General features: G+C 39.0%; 1 protein-coding gene and 1 non-coding gene across 3 annotated transcripts in view; one reads left to right on the forward strand and one right to left on the reverse strand.

Annotated features, from left to right (window-relative positions):
* Pcca (propionyl-CoA carboxylase subunit alpha) overlaps positions 1 to 14,723 on the forward strand; it is a 360,840-nt gene that overhangs the window by 33,931 nt on the left and 312,186 nt on the right. The window lies entirely within an intron of this gene.
* On the reverse strand, positions 1,126 to 1,227 carry LOC143411909 (U6 spliceosomal RNA). The gene has a single exon (XR_013092918.1). It is a non-coding gene; the product is annotated as a U6 spliceosomal RNA (small nuclear RNA).

Here is a 14,723-nt window from a genome sequence, read left to right on the forward strand (position 1 = left end):
GTTTAACACATGAAGCTATGGAAAAATCAAAGCTTTAATGTTTCCACCATCAAAATGCTCCAAAATCGGGAGTGGGGGTTGGAAATCTCCTTTGCTGTAGTGGGTGGTCTCTTTGTGCCAGGTAGACCCATTCTGTGCCCAGCATGGTTAGAGCCATCTGTCATGAAACTATCAGTTAGAAATGCAAGAAATGTACATATTTTGGGGAAATGGAACTAATAAATTGAATTTCTTTTAGAAAATAAATTGAAATGCAGCATAAATTCATGAGCAAACTAGATCATATCTGTAGACAAATTTATAGAGTTGCTATACAGATGAACAATTTTTTTTTATTACTGTAGGCGCTGCCAAATTTAATAAAACTTTCTACCAAACTGACCTTCATGTATTAACTTAATTAAAGCAATATTATGGATAATTCTCAAAGTGTTAACCTGTGGGTGGTTGTTATTGAAATCCATTATCTGTGGAGTCAGTATTAGTGGTCAGCAACATCAGAAGTAAAACTTGCAACCAAGAGCCTCCCTTGGGAGCTGTGAGCCCAGCAGGTTAAATCGTCAAAACCCAGCAAAGCTTCTTAAAAGACTGATAGTTTAAGCCCCCTGGAGTGAAAGGTAAACCAGTCATTCCAGTCAGGAAAGGACCATGACTTTATTTAGCAGTCAAGCAAAAATTACATTTGGACAGGAAAAAGGGATTTATATCAGTATCTTCATGTATGAGTTATTTTATTCGTATATATGTTCACGTACTTTAGCTTTAATAAAAACATTCCAACTTCTTGTTTTGGTGCTGGGAGTTGAATCAGGGCCTTTTGCGTGCTAGGCAAGCACTCCACCAATGAGCTACATAGACCCTCATACCCAACTTTTTAATATGCCGAGAGTGACTTGTGAAAATTTGCTTTATAAAATGAAAAGATGTGTCCCAAGGCCTTCCACATTTTTTGTTAATAATAAGAACTTTATCCTTTTTCTTACACTAAAATTCAGTTTAGAAAAACTTTGACTTAAAAATACTGTACATATTAATGGGGTACCGTGTAATATCTCCATAGATCTATACATTGCTTACAGTTTGAATTAGGTTAAAAATATGTATTTCCTCAAACGTTTATCATTTCAAAGTATGGAAAGCTTTACAAATTTGTGTGTCGTCCTTGCACAGGGGCCATGCTGGTCTCTGTATTATTCCAACCTAATTTTTCTGTGCTGCTGGGGATCAAATCCAGGGCCTTGTGCACGCTAGACAAGCACTGTACCATTGAGCTGCACCCCACCCCTGTATGGTTCCAATTTTAGTACATATACTAAAATTTTAAGACTAAAACTGAAACTTTATGAATACATCTTTTTGGTTTTGTTTATTTAAAAAATTCTGGTGAATTTAAATGAAAGTTTTAAAAGGAACTTATATATTTTAGTGTTTTTAGTATCTGGTAGTATGGAAAAGTACCAATTATACATATATTTTTCTGTAAAAATCTAAAGAATGATTGGAGATACTATCTTACTGAAAAAGCATATATTTAATGACTATTTGAAAATACAGCTTGACTTTATTCCATTGTTTCTGCTGGGAGCCACAGCCAATTAATATGATGCATGGCATTTTTGATTGAAAGGTGATGCCAGCTAGCCATTGAGATGATATGATTATGTTAAAAATTACATTCATATGGATACCGGACTCCTGCTGCGGGACTCCTGGAGAGTTCCCATTGGTTGGGAAAGTGCAGTAGGAGGGAATTCCGGGGAGGCGCTTGCGCTAGAGTTCGGGGAAGGAACCGGCAGAACGCCGCGTGGGTGGATCGGGAAGCTTCCCGGGCGGACGTGTTATTGGCGGTTCTTTCAAATAAAGTTTGTTCCTGTTTGAGTGGCTCGTGATCTTGTGCCCAGCCAGAGACTGCGGCAACTGGTGGCCCTGTACGGGGAGCGCCTGAAGCTTGGAGGTGAGTAAAATTGCTCGCCCCTGAGGGAAGGCGACAGAATGGGTGACCATTTCAAAAAACAATGTGTTCTTCTTTTGATTTATTTTGTTTTTGTTTCAAGCTGCCTATCCCTAGAACTTTCTCAGGCAAACTGGGAAAAATGGTTGGCTCAAGGCTTGAAGTTGTTTGGCCCAGAGAAAGAGAAAATTGATACAACTATTCTTTGCTCCGTTTTTGTTTCATTCTGTTTCGGTTTCGTTTTATGCTACCTTACTGGGTTGCGTTACCTTTATAGTAGATTAGAAACTAGTAAAAAACAAACCGAAAAACTGTTAAGTAAATTGTTAGAGGTCCAAACTGTGGTAGAAAACATGTCAGGTCAAGCAAAAGAGAAGGTCTCTCCAGCTAGTCAGACAGAAGAAAATTTGAAGAAAGAAAGCTTAGAGGAAAAACGACCATCAAGTGGGGAGTTACAACAGGAGGCTGCTACTAACTCCGTTCTATCACCAGAGGGCGTAACAGCTGAGCGGCCCTCAACTCCCGTAGTTGATGCACAAAATCCTAAGGCAAGATCCCAAAGACTAGCATGCCCTGTACTTGAGCAGGCAGGAGGGCAACGAATCCACCGTGCTTTAGATTTCAAAACAGTAAAGCAATTAAAGGAGGCTGTAACAACCTATGGCCCGCAAGCACCCTTCACCATAAGCATGGTCGAATCTATTACCAACTTAGACATGACACCAGCAGATTGGGCTAACATGTGTCGATCTGTGCTAAATGGAGGACAATATTTGTTATGGAAGGTTGCCAATGAGGAATTCTGCATGGAGACAGCTAGGCGAAATACAGCAGCCGGTTACCCTCAAAGAAATCTGGAGATGTTGTTAGGAAAGGGACCTTATGAGGGTCAACGGCAACAAATTGAATATGATCCTGGTGTATACGCACAAATTGCTGCAGATGCAGTTAGGGCATGGAAAACTTTACAGGGGCATGGAGATTTACAAGGACAGTTATCTAAGGTAATACAAGGAACTAACGAACCTTACGCTGAATTTGTAGATAGGCTTATTCAGACAGCTTCTAGAATATTTGGAGATGTAGAACAGGCAATGCCATTTATAAAACAACTGGCTTATGACCAAGCAAATCGTTGCTGCAGAGAGGTCATTAGACCATGGAAACATGAAGATTTAAACACATATATTAAATTATGTAGAGACATTAATGAACAAGGACAAGTCTTAGCAGCAGTACAACAGGCTTTAGATGCCAGGCCAAAAACATGCTACAATTGTGATCAGACAGGACATTTTAAAAGGAATTGCCCCATAGGAGGAGGGTTTAACAAAGCTAGGTATCAAAGGAATAGAATACCAGGTATTTGCCCACGATGCCGTAGAGGGAGACATTGGGCTAATGAATGCTGTTCTCAAACCACCATAGAGGGCACTCTGTTATCAAAAAACGGACAAGGATCAAGTGTTTACCCACGATATCGTGGAGAAAGGCATCAGGCTCCATTGCCAAAAAACGGACTGGAGGGCCCAATGCTCCGGGGCCCAAAACCACAAATATACGGGGCAATGGAGGAACCCAGCAGCACCATCAAGGTAGTGCCCAGGACACATTATCCATTAAATCCCTCATCAGACAAACTAGAGGGAGCGCAGGGCTGGACATCTGCGCCTCCGCAAGAGCAGTACTAACTCCAGAGATGGGAATTCAAATCATTCCCACAGGAGTAAAAGGACCTCTTCCCCAAGGAATGGTAGGCTTATTATTGGGACGCAGTTCTTCCACACTAAAAGGACTTATGATAAGTCCCGGGGTAATTGATCCCGATTATGAAGGTGAAATAAAAATTATAGCTAGTTCTCCAAGAGGCATATCAGTTATCTCACCAGGGGATAGAATAGCACAGTTACTAATAATACCCAGCCTACATGATAAATTTTCCAGTCGTACTGTAGAAAGAGGTACCAGGGGATTGAGCTCCACAGGTGTAGATTGGGCTATGCTGTCTTTAAATTTAGATTCTCGCCCCATGCTAAAACTAAATATTCAAGGACACGACTTTAATGGGCTACTGGACACAGGTGCAGACCTTAGCATCATATCTAGTCAGGAATGGCCAAAACATTGGCCATTACAACAAGCCACTCAAACGCTTCGAGGCCTAGGAGTGGCTACTAATCCCCATAGAAGTGCAATGGTATTAGATTGGAAGGATCCTGAAGGATGTGAGGGAACTATACAGCCATATGTATTGGATCATCTTCCTGTAAATTTATGGGGACGAGATGTCCTAGATCAATTAGGTTTGACGTTAACAAATAACATCAATCCTAATGCGCCCACTACTAGGGCTAGACAAGGTTTTAAAAAAGAAAAAAGATTAGGAAAACAAGGACAAAATATAGCAGCACCAATTCAAATAGATCAAGGAACAGACAGACATGGGTTGGATTTTCAGAAAGGGCCACTGAGACAATCAAAATTACTTGGAAATCAGAAAGACCAGTGTGGGTTCCTCAGTGGCCCCTGACTAAAGAAAAGATACAAGTAGCCCATGATCTGGTTAAACAACAATTAGCGAAAGGACATATACAACCTTCCATATCTCCCCATAATACTCCCATTTTTGTTATTAAAAAGAAATCTGGTAAATGGAGATTATTACAAGATTTAAGAGCCATTAATAATGAGATGGTTATTATGGGACCTGCTCAATCAGGGATTCCCCAATTGTCTGCTTTACCAAAAACCTGGTATGTTTTAGCTATAGATATTAAAGATTGTTTTTTTTCAATTCCAATTCATCCTGAGGATAGTCCACATTTTGCATTTACTATCCCTGCACTAAATCATGAAGGTCCTGATCAGAGATATGAGTGGAAAGTACTCCCTCAGGGGATGGCTAATAGTCCAACTATGTGTCAAATTTATGTTAACAAAGCAATCCAACCACTTAGAAATCAAAATCCTGAACTACAAATATTTCACTATATGGATGATATGTTATTGACACATAAAGATAAAAACACACTGCTAGAATGTTATGCCACACTTACAAATTTATTAAAAGGTTATAATCTAGAGATAGCAATAGATAAAGTACAATTAAATCTTCCAATCAATTATCTAGGAGTTCTGTTATCCTCAACCATGGTCCGTCCACCAAAAATTCAAATACGAGTAGATCAACTCAAATCACTTAATGACTTTCAAAAGTTATTGGGAGACATAAATTGGATAAGGCCTTATCTAGGCATACCAACAGGAGAGCTAGGACCTTTATTTGATATCCTAAAAGGTCCATCAGATCCAAATTCACCCCGCATGTTAACGCCTGAAGCAAGAAAGGCATTAAAAATCATTGAAACATATATGGAAAATATGCACTTGGATAGAATTGATATAAGTTTGCCTTTATTATTTATTGTACTACCAACAAAAAATATTCCTACAGGAGTATTTTGGCAAGAAGGTCCATTGTTGTGGATACATTTATCTTATTCTCCTAATACTATTCTTACTAGATATCCTGAGGCTGTAGGACAATTAATACTCAAAGGAATAAAAGCAACAAAGGGAGTGTTTGGGATTTCTCCCAATAAAATTATTACTCCATATACTATGGATCAAATTGATGAGTTAGCCAATGAGTTAAATACTTGGGCAATAATCATGTGTAAATCTAATGTTTCATTTGATAATCACTTGCCATCTAATCCTTTGTTGTCTTTTTGGTCTAAACATCCTGTAGTTTTTCCAAAAATGACAAAAAAGACCCCTATCATGTATGCTCCAAATATATTCACTGATGGGTCAAATAATGGTACAGCAGCAGTAGTTACCCCTGATCAAACTTTTACATTTTTAGTACCCAAACAATCAGCTCAAAAGGTAGAGCTTAATGCAGTATTACAAGCTTTTATGATGTTTAAAGATTCTGTATTTAATTTATTTTCTGATAGTCAATATGAAGTTAATGCTATAGTATCCCTTGAAGATGCAGGTAGGATTTCCCCTTCTTCTACTGTTTTCTCTTTGTTTTCCACTATACAAAGTCTAATCTGGGACAGAAAAGATCCATTCTTTATAGGACATATCAGGGCACATACAGGATTGCCTGGAGCCCTTAGTTTGGGCAATGAATTAGCAGATAAATCTACACATGACATACATATTTTCTCCACAATAGAAGAAGCTATAAATTTTCATAAAAGGTTTCATGTCAATGCTAATACTTTACAAAAACATTTTAAAATAACTAAAGAACAAGCCAGACATATAATAAAACAATGTCAAAATTGTGTGACATTTTTACCACAAGTTAATCTTGGAGTCAATCCTAGAGGACTGATACCTAATCATATTTGGCAGATGGACGTCACACACTTGCCAGAATTTGGAAAATTAAAATATTTGCATGTTACAGTTGATACTTCTTCTGGATTTTTGATGGGCTCCCTTCATGCCGGAGAAAAAACTAAAGATGTTATAGCTCATTGCTTACAAAATTTTGCCACTGTGGGCGTTCCAAAACAGTTAAAAACAGATAACGGTCCCGGTTATGCTTCTATCTCTTTTAAACAATTCTGCTCATCATTTGGCATTACTCACATAACAGGAATTCCATACAATCCACAGGGACAAGGCATAGTTGAAAGAGCTCATCAAACTATTAAAATGTACTTATTAAAACAAAAGGAGGGAATTGGAAAGGGGTATATATCCCCCAAAGATAAACTTAAAATAACCCTCTTTACTCTAAACTTTTTAAATTTGGATTCATCAGGACTTAGTGCTGCGGAAAGGCATATGTATCCAAAAAATGTGCATAAGCCTAAAGTTCTTTGGAAAGATATTCTAACAGGACAATGGAAAGGTCCTGACCCAGTAATTGTCTGGAGTCGGGGCTCTGTTTGCGTGTTTCCACAGGGAGAACAGCAGCCGATTTGGATTCCAGAAAGACTAACTAAAACGATTTCTACAGATCAAAAAGAAGATGATTTGACTCAAATCCATAACAGCTGATATCCAGAACTCCAGCTTGGCCATTCTTACATCTGCGACAGTGATTAACCAGAATGCCTTTTTCAATATCTATTTTATTATTGCATTTTTCCATATCATAAGGTTCTATTTTATTTTTGAGCTCATACAGACCTAGGTTGATGTTTTTCTGATCAGTTTTATTTTTTAACTGTGGAGTTTTTAACATTGCAATGGAGATTTCACCTAGGTGAAACTACAAGGCCTTTACTATTGTCTTATGTGTTGTATGTTATATGTGCACACTTCTGTTTTGTGTTATGTGTCTATATGTGCGTATGTCCATAGATCATATATGAGGAGTGCTCATAAAAAAATGGATCCAAGTACTTTTTATTATTCACGTAATTTTAATGGTTTAATTTAAATTGGGTAAACAGCTGTTAAAAATTATTTTAATATGTGTACAAATAAGCAGGTTAACAAATCTGTTTGTTTATTTTCATCTTTCCTTTTCATTATATTTAATAATTCTGTTCAAGATAATGTAAATTGTTCTAAAAAAAAAAAAAATGTTTTCTTAGTACCTGTTAAAATGTTACATTTTTTTTCTTTCTCTCTTTAACATCATTGTCAGAATTCCTATTTTTCATCCCAGTGCCGGTGAAGACAAAGATGAAACCAAACTACAACTTCTTCGATAATTATCACAACAAACTGTATAAACTGATACATCAATGATCTTGGGAGGAAATGGACATATTGATAGATTCCTCCACTATGAACTGCTTACAAAACTTGCCTGGACTATGTATCACTTGTATGCACTGTGATCTATCTGTTGATACAACAAATTATGGTAATGCTGGCGTATCTTTGCTGATGTGTCACCAGTGATGCAATTTTCCCTAGGAGTCGTCAATTGATGTGGTGTTGTGGCATTTCTGTATCCTCCTCCCTTCTACTAGTGATGGTCTAATTTTGGGGGCCAACAGAGGTGAGGCAAAGAACCTCACCCCCCCACTGGCACCAAGGCCAAATCTGGGGGCCAACAGAGGTGAGGCAAAGAACCTCACCCCCCCACTGGCACCAAGGCCAAATCTGGGGGCCAACAGAGGTGAGGCAAAGAACCTCACCCCCCCACTGGTGCATAGGCCTATCCACAAGTATGGCTATATGCTGGACCGGTAGTCAGTGACGGGTATGATCCAATTGCAGTGGTATCAACCTAAGACAGGAGGCTGACGCCTAAAGGTCAGTTTTCCAATGACGGGTAAGAACCATATGTTGAATTGGACAAACCTAACAGGCACGGTCCCTAGCCACATTACTTGTTGCTTAATTAAACAGAAGGGGGGAGATGCTGGGAGCCACAGCCAATTAATATGATGCATGGCATTTTTGATTGAAAGGTGATGCCAGCTAGCCATTGAGATGATATGATTATGTTAAAAATTACATTCATATGGATACCGGACTCCTGCTGCGGGACTCCTGGAGAGTTCCCATTGGTTGGGAAAGTGCAGTAGGAGGGAATTCCGGGGAGGCGCTTGCGCTAGAGTTCGGGGAAGGAACCGGCAGAACGCCGCGTGGGTGGATCGGGAAGCTTCCCGGGCGGACGTGTTATTGGCGGTTCTTTCAAATAAAGTTTGTTCCTGTTTGAGTGGCTCGTGATCTTGTGCCCAGCCAGAGACTGCGGCAGTTTCAGTGTTTACAAGGCCATAAATCAACCTGTATATATTACAGCCTCTTTAAGACCTCTTAATGGAAGAAGTCATGATCATTCTAAATAGTACCATATTTATCCCTTATTGAGTATCTGTGGCATAGTAGAAACACATAATTATATAAGGGGGCTAGTATTGTCACTGTTTTAAATTGAGAAAATTGGAGCTTCCAGATATAAAAAAGAGTGCCAATAATCTTTTCTCTAGTAAACGGTGGAGCTACTTCATGTAGCTAGAGTTGTATTTCTTCTGTTGTAGCACATTGTTTTCCCTACTAAGTAGAAGGAAAAATGCCCATTCTCCTTAAAAGGGTGTTTGAAACTGGATTTTTTTAGTGCTGGGTATTAGGTTAGGCACTGGAGGTAGAGAATATGATTTCTGCTCTTATGGCACTTAGCATCCAGTGGTAGAGACAGATATAGAATAAGAAAAGATGTGAAAGTTATAGATTGTGGTGTTATGAGGGAAACAAGTTGTTGATGGAGAATCATGGGGGCCTCCTTATTAATAAAGTGGTCAAGGAAATCCTCTCTGAGGGATAAAATGTGACCTGAGACCAATAGTGGGAGTCGGTCCATCCTCAGCTAGACAGGCAGTAGCATGCACAGAGGTTCTGAGCCACCACTCTACTAAAGGAGTTTTATTAAGATTACCAGTAACTATCTCATGCTAAATCCAATGGGTTTTTTCAGTCTTCTCCTATGTGACTTCTCAACAGTGTCTGACACTGTCAATTACTCTTCTGCCAACATTCTCTTGTCTTGGCTTTAATGACATCTTAATCTCCTGGTTACCTTTCTGCTTCTGTGATTCTCTATGTTGTCTGTGTAGAAATGATTCTGGCATCATTGGGAGGCTGGCATGCTCTCTCTTTCCCTTGTTCTGGAAACATTTTATTCTTCCCATTTTTCTGTGGTTTTGGTCAGCTGTAGACTCCTAATTTTCTTTCTTTCTTTTTAAAAATATTTTTATAATAAGTTCTTTTTAAGTATACATGACAGTAAAGTGTATTTTGACATATTATGCATACATGGAGTATAACTTATTCTAATTAGGGTCCCCTTCTTGCATTTGTGCAGGATGTGGAGTTTTACTGGTTGTTCACATATGAACATAGGAAAGTCATATCCAATTAGTTCTATTGTCTTTCCTAATCCCATCCTTCCTCCCGTCCCTTCATTCCCCTTTGTCTAATCCAATAAACTTCTATTCTCCCCCTCCCCCCTCTTACGTGTTAGCATCATCATATCAGAGAGAACATTTGGCTTTTGGTTTTTTGGGTTTCTGGGACTGGCTGATTTCACTTAGCATGATATACACTCCTAATTCTGTCCCCACCCCGCCAACATCTCTACTTGGATGCATTAAAACTACCTCAAACTTAACATGACCCAAACTTAACCTTTGATTCTTCTAGGTTTCATGTAGCTAAGTCCTCTTGCAGAAGCAAAAAATAAAGGAATTTGTCTTCACCATTTTCTTTGACTTTCAAATTCTAATCCATGAATAAATCCTTATTCAAAATAATTTGTAATCTTGTCTTGTTCCTTCCTTAATGAGGTTTTTTTTAGCCTATTTTACTAGTGAATCTTTTCTATTTGATCCTAATAAAATTTCTTCAAGGATGGAAGGTATGGCAGCTGAATAAGGGCTTCCTGGAAATGTCTAATTCCTCATCTCTGAGGCCTGTGAATATTACCTTTTACCCCCGTAGCGACTTTGCAGGAGTGGTCGAGTTAGGGATCTTTATATGGAGAAATTATTTTGAATTTTCCAACAGCCCGATGTGACCACAGGGTCCTTATTAGAAGGAGGTAGATTAGGGTAGAGTAGGAAGGGTGAAGACAGAGCAAGAAGTTGGAGGGATGTGAGGAGGCAGCTGAAAGAGAGGGGAAGATGGATTCTCCCCTTACAGCCTCCAGAAGGAACCAGCCTGCTGACATCTTGATGTTAGTGCCATAAGACTCTTCTCTGACTTCTGTCTAGAATTATAAAATAATAAGTTTGTGTTATTTCAAGTCACCAACTGTGTGATAATTTGGTGTAGCATCAGTAGGAAATGATCATAGAAGCACTGGTTAGATTTCAGAAATTCCATCAACGTTTTAACCATATATCCATAGACCTAGAAAAATCTCAATATACACTTTTGTTCTTGAAGAAAACCTATTTTATTGTGAATTCCTTGTCAGACTGATAATTTCATCTGTAGTGTTTTGTCTGGTGTGAACTATTTTTTTCACCAATGAAATTTTTGGTGGCTTTCTTAGCATTAGATTTCTTAATGTGTTTTGGAATTTTGGTCTGTAGTCTCTTTTTAGATGAAAGTTTGAAATGTTCATTCCTCTCCCTGTTCCTCCCTCTCTTTCATCCTTCCCTTACCCCTTGCTTCCTGTCTTTCCCCTTCCTCTGTCTTTCCTGGTTTTTCTCTCACCCCTACCATCCCCAACCAAAACAAAACAAAAACCCACCATTTCTCCCTGACTAGCAGTTTTGTGGTTGCCTCACAGGCATTTCGGATGCCTAGTCCATCCAGGCCTTATAACCATGATGTGGGCCCGAGGCAGGTCAGTCACAGAAGCAGGTTCAGATTTCCACCCTGAAGCTGTAGCAGCTCAGATGGTATTTAGTGGCCTTCTCTTTAGGACTAGGGAAGCTCCGCCTTAGCCTGGTTTTAGCTGGTGACTCTGGCTGTCTTCCAGCTTCTGTAGAACATTCTTAATGGTCTGATTTTTGCATCTGGCACTTCCTGCTTCTGAAAGAACCAGTATAGTTTGCCTTGTTCCTTGTTAAGCATTTTTCTTCTGTTTTGAGTTCATGAAATGTTTACTACCTATTTCTGGTTTCTTTTTCTCATGGTTTTCTTATGTAGATTTTATTGTGATTGCTGGACATTTTTAGCAGAAGGAAGTTTTGAAGCATGAACTCACTATGCCAGCCTTTTTTCAAAAGATATTTATTTTTTAGTTGTAGTTGGACACAATATGTTTAATTAATTAATTAATTAATTAATTTTTATGTGGTGCTGAGGATCAAACCCAGGACCTTGCCTGTGCTAGGTGAGTGCTCTACCGCTGAGCCATAACCCCAGCCCCTATGCCAGCCTTTTTTTGTGCTAAATTTGACTTACGTTTACAAAGACCACAGAAAAATGCCAGTCTCAAAATTGTGTTTTTGCTCATTTTCAAGCACCAGCATCTAAGTTCTGCACTTGATGTCTGACTCGTTGGTTATGCAATTAGCTACAGCATGCTAGTATGTCTGGGCGTTGTCTTGCCAGTTCTGGGTTTCTGGCCATAGCAGTCATTTGCCTAATCTGGGGTATATCCCTTGGCTGTGTGTTCTTGCTACTGGAAGTGGCCAAAGTGGCAGCCACCAGGTTGGAGTAGCCAAAAAGGGAGAATTTCATTAGGCATCTTTAGGGAGATTAAAGGCTGTCTGAGGATGACCAAGGCAGATTTGTGTCTGATTTGTGCATGTGAATTCGAGCCTGGAGTTAGAACAAGAGAGCCTCTAACTCAGGTGAATAAATCAGATGACAATCCACTGTGGACATCTTCAGTCATTTATTTATTCAATAATGCACTGCATCGTATCCCCCAGATGCTAGGGATAGGTGTGGTGTATCCAGTGGAAAGTTTGCATGCTTTCTGAGGGCAGGAACTTGTCTGTGTTCATGGGAAAGCATTAAGTTCAGGTAAAACTGCTTATGAATAGTATTTGAAGATGTCTTGTTTTGTAAACATCTGAGTGTTTAGTTGTTTCCAAGTCTTCCTGTGAATTAATCATAAATTAATCCCCAAATCTACACTGTGCTTCCCAAATGGATATTACACATTTTAGTAAAGGGCCCTATATAATTAAATCTTGTAAAGTATCTTCAGTGAACTATTCTAATTAAGTGTTATAGATCCCGAGGTTGCTCCGGTACAGCTCAGCTGGGATACTCTCAGATGCAATATGGGAGTTCAGTTTCAAAAGTACACAAAGCTATTTGTGAAGGTTTTATATACAGATGTTTCAGTTTGTAAATTTTGACTTTATAGTGCAGTGAAAATGATACATGTTCAGTAGAACTGTACTTGGAATTTTGGGTTGTTTCTCAGGCTAGCAAAGTGCAACTTGGGCTCTTGAGGTGTCAGTCAGTGGCAGGAGCAAAGCTCCCAGACAGCCACTTGAGGGTCTGGAAACAAATGACACTCTGTGTATACCTTGTTGATAAGCTTGGATGGTCTGTAGGTTAGGTATTGCTAGAGTTTGGATCTTAAATGTGCCCCAAAGGCCCATGTGTGAAAAACTTAGTCCTCAGTTTGGGACTATTGGGAGGTGGTGGACACTTGAAGAGGGGGGGTTGTCATGTGATGTGTTCTTGTCATTGGGAATATGCTCTCAAAAGAAAGAGTGACCCTAGCCCCTTCTCTTCTTTTTTCTCTTTAATCCTGGCCATGAATTGAACAGTTTGCTGCACTACATGTTCTCTGACATGAGTTACTGTGCCACCATGGGCTCAAAGCCATGGAGCCAATCTGGTCATAGACTGAAACCTCCAAAACTGTGAGGCCAAACAAACCTTTTCTTCTTACAAAGTGACTATTTTAGGTACTTGTTACACCAGTGGAAAATCCACTAGCACAAATGTATTCAGTGCATTTTCAACTTAATATTTTGAATTTATGGTGAGTTTATTGGGACATAGCCCCATTGTAAGTGGAGTATCTGTGATTTTTCCTTTCAATAAAAAATGTTTCCATGTATTAGTTTTTTACATTTAAAAATTAATTTATTTTCAACTGTGGTAGAAACACGTTTAACCTAAAGTTTTCATTAAAATTTTTTTTTTTCAGTTGACACTGGACCTTTATTTTTTATTTTTTCATTTATATGTGGTGCTGAGAATTGAACCCAGTGCCTCACACATGCTAAGCAAGTGCTTTACCACTGAGCCACAACCTCAGCTAAAGTTTACCATTTTTAACCATTCTTGAATGTAGTATTCTTTGACATTAAGTATATTCACAGTGTTTTGCAAGATGAAAAAATTTAGGGAGGTGGATGGTGGTGATGGTTCAATATACCAATTTTAAAATAATATGCTTTATTGTTTTTTAGTGTTTTAAAGCATTTATAAAGATTTGTCTGTCCTTATGGTATTTTATTAACTTGCATTGTGTAGGTTCTAGGGAGTGACAGATAGTCAGTCTTTAACAAAAATCAGTTGAGTGCCTGTCATGTGCAGGTGTGCCGTGTTTTCTGAACTAGGCAGATATGCCCTCATGTGGCTTCCAATTCAGGAGGAGGAGCAGGCTTTTTAAATGACATATGGTTGTGATATATAGTTAATGGAAATTGTAGGGTGTTTTGTAAATATGGGACAAGAGGATCTGAGCCCACGGCAGAGTGTGTGTGTGTGTGTGTGTGTGTGTGTGTGTGTTTGTAGAGGCAGCTTTCTTGAGGAAGTAACATTCAGAGTCCTAAAGAAGAGCTGGGCTGTAGCTCAGTGGTAGAGCACTTGCTTAGCATGTGTAAGGCACTGGGTTTGATCCTTAGCACCACATAAATATAAATAAAATAAAAGTACTGTGTCTATCCATAACTGGGGGGGAAAAAAAGACAGGAATTAGGGCTGGGGCTGGGAGGAGAAAAGGGGCGAGGTGAATGGAGCTTGGTAATTTTGAGAAAATCAGGTAGGTCAATGTCAGGTAGGTCAATGTACCTTTATTCTATTCTATTTTTTTTTTTTTTTTTTTAAGAGAGAGTGAGTGAGAGAGAGAGAATTCTTTAATATCTATTTTTAAGTTTTCGGCGGACACAACATCTTTGTTTGTATGTGGTGCTGAGGATCGAACCTGGGCCACACGCATGCCAGGCGAGCGCGCTACCGATTGCGCCACATCCCCAGCCCCTCAATGTACCTTTAAATAAGAGACCCATGGTATTGTTTTTAGTATTCATCTTTATCTAAATATAATGGACTTTTTTCTTTTGTGTACTTCTGTGATTTTTTTTTTCTTTTCAGGGCTGGGATTTGAACTAGCCAATAGCACACTGGGGATAAAGAGCAG

This window comes from Callospermophilus lateralis, chromosome 12, assembly GCF_048772815.1.
Source record: "Callospermophilus lateralis isolate mCalLat2 chromosome 12, mCalLat2.hap1, whole genome shotgun sequence".
NCBI lineage: Eukaryota > Metazoa > Chordata > Mammalia > Rodentia > Sciuridae > Callospermophilus > Callospermophilus lateralis.